We start from the raw sequence: 5,193 nt of genomic DNA on the forward strand, positions 1-5,193 counted from the left end.
TGTTAAAACTCTGAATGGGATCAAGTCATTTGACGAGATAGAGGCAATATATCTCTGGAGATGCCCAGCTAAGCGAATGTAATTGTGTGGTCGCAATTAGAGGATAGGGTTAATCCTTGAAGCATTCGACGAACAGGATCGAGACATGACCATTAATGTCTCAAAGCCGTAGATTGGCACTATAACCTTTGACTTGTCGTCGTCTATGGAATATGGTTATACTAAACGGATTAAGATTCAAGGTGAAACATTCCATCTGAGTCCGATAGCCATTGAAGTAGAGGAATTAGGAGGGTTCAAACCAGGAAGGGTACCGACTCTGAAAAACAAGTCATGATGGGAAATTGATCGCATTTCTGTATGGATTTGTGGGGGATTGTTAGAAAATTAGGATTTTAGAGCTTAATTTAATTATGTTCTTGATGTTAATCCTAAAATCTAATGATTGGAAATTGTTCAATGATATTTGAACTTAAATTTTCATGTATGGTTTTAAGAATTTTCTTAATGAAATCCATATGAAATGAGAGTTGAAAGTATCTTGGAAAAGCTTGGAAAAATTTGAGAATGTTTGTCCCACATTGAAATAAATAAAGGGGGTTGTGTGCTTTATATGGTATTACCCACATGAGTAGTATACAACTACTAAGGTGTGTGATGGTCCATTGTGTTGTTATGTGCTTCACGCGCGCACACACACACGCGCCGCCGCCCCGCCACGCACCGCACAGGACCGGACCGGATCGGACCGGGTCGAAGGGCGATTTGGGCGAATATCTCGGCATCTCGTGTACGCGAGGCGACCTGGGCGAGGATTTTATTTATTTAAGAATTAATTTTAATTCGAATTTATTTATCAGTGATTGGATTATTATAAATTGTTAGGCTTAGTCTAAATACCTTGAACCTGGACAAATAATATAATCTGATCTGTATCTGATGAATAAAATCAGAACTTAAGTTCTGATATGATATCTCAGAACTTAACTTAAGTCCTACTTAACTTAAGTTCTGATATCAGATCAGAAATTAACTTAAGTTCTGATAATAATGTGGGTTTTAATGGGTGTTAATGTGAAAAGCTGTTACAAGTAATTTAAATTCAAAATCTGATCAGTTTTGATTTTTTTTATTAATGAAGCAGTTTAATTCAGACATTAAGTGTGTGGACAGTTTCATTTTCTCCTCTCCTATAAATAGAGGTTAAAGTGAATGTATTATACACACTACATTCTCTTCTCTTCTCTTCAACCTCTCTGCATTTCTCTCCCAAAAGTCCTGAAGTGCTGTTATTTTCCGGCTGACTGAGGTGCTGGTCGAAGTGGAGCTTTTGTTGCTGCTGTTAACATAAACTCCGAGCTGTTTTATCCTGGTGGAGATATTGTGCGCATCCCAAACGCAGCAGGTAGGGGCAATATTCTCTTCAAAAGCAGCCAGGACTTCGAGCAAGGCCTGGTGACTCAGCTGTGATCATTTTTCTTGGCATTTTGTATCTGTGAACCTTTATTTCAGTCACTGTTAAAAGCTATGGTTTCGGGTACATCTTTCTTTCTCTCTTCGTTATTTCAGTTACTGATTTTGTTTACCTGCATGTTTTATTTTGTTAACTGTGGTCTTGGCCTAAACTTGCTAAATTCTTTATACACTTGCTTCTATGTTGCTATATTTGTTAGTGAGTTTTACAACAGAAACAACCCAGGGCCTGAAATACATGACACATACATACTCAAATAGAAAAAAAAAAACAAAAACCTATATGACACTGTTAGGCTAGTTTGTAATCATCACCAAGCTCTAGTTGGGCTAGTAGTTTGGCTCACAATCATTTATTCCCTTTTACATGGGAATCAACCATTTTTCGATCATACATACTACACCATCAATTAATTAGGTAAAACTGAAATACATACATCTGATAAAGATGCATGCAAGGCTTAGTTGTTGAAAGCACCAAGACATTCTCAAACTCGTGTCAGGGAAGCGGAGACGACAACAAAACTGGCATATGCGGAGAAAGAACATTAAGGTTTTGTTTAGACATTCATCTGAGTTTTTTGCTTATAAACATCTGAAAAACTCATACTATTCGATAGAAACCAACTTAATCCTTCCAATATATGATCTTTTCCCATATGTGTTGCCACATTGATGCCTATAAAAAACATACTCCTAATGGCTCGGTTCAGCATAAACAACTAAAATATCATGAGTCAATCTTAAGAGACATTAGACATTAAACTCAAGTAAAAGGATTTTGAACTACTCAATACAATCTCTAGCCAAAATACCTGTTGCCTAGAGTAAATTTCTGCAATTACGACGGATCCCTACTTCCTGACCATCACTTTCAATTGCAGTCCATCCATCATTACAAAAATCCACTACAATAAAAGAAGATAATGATTTATTAAGAAGAATCCAATGCAAGAGTCCTTCCAGATCACTGACCAAAACCTAGACTAAATTTATAAAATCAGATTATGATACAACTCTTTAAAATGTTTAGTGCCATTAAACTTTATATTTTGAAATGTCATAGGCCTTGTAGCATATCTATATTTAGAATTATTCAAAGAACGTCCAACTAATAAATTTTTAAAATAAAAAAATAAAAATATATTTGGCAGGTACCTGTAGACCAAGGCCTATGATGGTCAAGAACATTTTGACTGAACATCCAGAACTGAATTTCCTGCATTGATACATATATGATGTAATTTGAGAATAATCCTTAAGTTTTGAAAACTCAATTAAAGATAACATCTGTTTAACTATGCATGTACTTTTTTTAAACTTAAAAAGTTTTTTTGATGATAAGTAAAATATATTATAAGCATCAAATAGTTTTATATAAAACCACTGCAAGGACATGATAAACAATTTTTTTATGCATATGTAGCAAAAGGACCTCACAAATTAGATAACCAGCCTAGATAAACGGGATAAAAAACCCAACCATAAAAATAAACAAAAGACATAGAAGACATTAACTTAAGGCCCGCCTAATCATTTTTTACTTGTAGGAACTGCATTTCCAACAACATTTCCTCAACGTCCAATAACTTATTGAAATAGTTCGACGGCTAACCCGCCTCAGCAAGAACAGTAGTAACAACAGGAAAATAACACATAAAATGCATAGAGACATATCAGACATAATCTTAAGGCCTGCTAGAACATCCAAGTAAGCGACGAATTATCGCTCCAACAAAACACAATGTATGCAAGTAAATCACATGTTGGTTTCAATTTCATAAATAGTCATATGATTGAGCGAAAACTCATGACAACCTAGGCCTTAAATAATAACAACCTTTTAAATTCAAATACTAGGCCTAAAGGCAACAATGTTAATAAAATATATTGAGAAATTTGCTTTGGCATAATTACCATTGGTCTGTGAAATGCAAACATACAGTCCAGTCTTTCTGACCCAAGTCTTGCGTGATAAATTGTAGCTTTTTCCTTTCTCAGATACAAATAGCAATTACAAATTGCCCGAACATATATTTCCATCTCTTTCAAATTTCAATGACCAAATCAAAGAAGTCCAATGTCATTCATTTCCTATGGTGTTTGAGTGGCACTCAATTAATGGAATAACTGGTCACTTGTGTGTTGTAGCAAAACTACATGTAGCCTTCTCAACTAGTCGATCAATAGCTTCACCACATGTAGTTGACCTATGACTGTAGCAACAACAATGTGAACTGCAGCAAAGCCAAGGGTTCCTCTACCCATCAACAATACCCTTTGTATATGGAGAATCAACATAGAAACACTGATATCCCATCATAATTTCTGCTTAATCGCTTCAAGTTTTGTCTCTCCCTAGAAAAAAATATATCGGGATGTTAGGTATATTATAAAACAATTCATGAAACTTGCCTCAAAAGGCCCCAGATTTTAGCCTGCACAAGTATTATATTTTATTCTCTAAACTAACATGTCAAAAGTAACAACTGAACCTAATCATAAATCAGTTGACAAAGCAACATAAAACTTGCCTCAAATATATCCACTAAATTGTATAAAAACTTCAATTCAATAAATTTAAATGTCGTGAATTAACATAAACATATTATTTGAGAAACTAAGAATCAATGTAAAATCTGAGTTAACCTTGTCCTGCGAGCAGTCTCTTCCACTTCTCATATTAATCCATGACAATACAGATTAAGAAAATATAATTAAAAAGAATCATATTATTTCATATCATTAAAATATGGTCTAAAAGACAACAAGAGTTCTATATTCTGATAAAATAACTCATTCAAAATACCACATAGGTATAGTAATAAAACACGACTTAACAAATTAATATGATGCAAATAAAATAAAATAAACACAAATATTGTCATGACTAGACACAATTATTGCTGTCATGTTTTTGAAAATTTGTTAAAATATTTTATCAAATAACTGATATGCACATAAAAGTAATAAGATAATAGACTCATTAAAAGCCTTTTACGACCGATGTGACCTATGATAACAAATAAAATTTATCATTGCTTGAAGATTCATAAAAACATCATTAGCATCTGCCCAAACTAAAACAAATTATTAAGTTAAAGTAATATATTGATCTAAAATTTATGCATTATTAATCTAAAAACAGGTTGTACAGACATATATAATTACACATAAACGTTTATCTCATTTTAATAATTCAAATGAATATACCTCGATTGACGATTTCTGTAAACGTGTTTTAAAATCTATCGACATAACCATCTCCTGCACAAACTAAAATAAATTTAAGTATTATATAATTCAGTAGAGTAAAGTTTTAGGAAATATATCTACAAATCACTTATGGTGATATAAATAGCATATAAGATTTCAGAACAATTGATACACACATATATAACACAAATAGAGATACACATGTATATATACAAACCTGCAAAAACAAAAGGAACCGTACAAAAAGAAAATGAACCAAATTAGAACTCAGGAAACCGTTAATATGCCCAAGGATAATGCCAATAGTCTCCGTATAACAAAACTAAATACCTGTAGAAAATTCACATATTAGCAAAAAGCAGGTACATAAATTGACTCATATGAAGATGACTTGACATTGACAAAACTGGATTTCTAAATTCTTCTGCCTGCAAGATTCAATATAAAACAACTCATCTAGTATTAAGTGGTACATTCAATTTCTTGATAAACTTCACCCATCTA

General features: G+C 33.1%; 1 long non-coding RNA gene across 1 annotated transcript; it reads right to left on the minus strand.

Moving 5' to 3' along the window:
- Window positions 1-2,110: 2,110 nt before the first annotated feature.
- Window positions 2,111-4,971, minus strand: LOC141711072 (uncharacterized). The gene is made up of 4 exons (XR_012571208.1): window positions 4,687-4,971; window positions 3,391-3,831; window positions 2,632-2,692; window positions 2,111-2,381 (listed from the first exon to the last, which is right to left on the minus strand). It is a non-coding gene; the product is annotated as an uncharacterized LOC141711072 (long non-coding RNA).
- Window positions 4,972-5,193: the final 222 nt, after the last annotated feature.

This window comes from Apium graveolens, chromosome 3 (genome assembly GCF_009905375.1).
Source record: "Apium graveolens cultivar Ventura chromosome 3, ASM990537v1, whole genome shotgun sequence".
Taxonomy (NCBI): Eukaryota; Viridiplantae; Streptophyta; class Magnoliopsida; order Apiales; family Apiaceae; genus Apium; species Apium graveolens.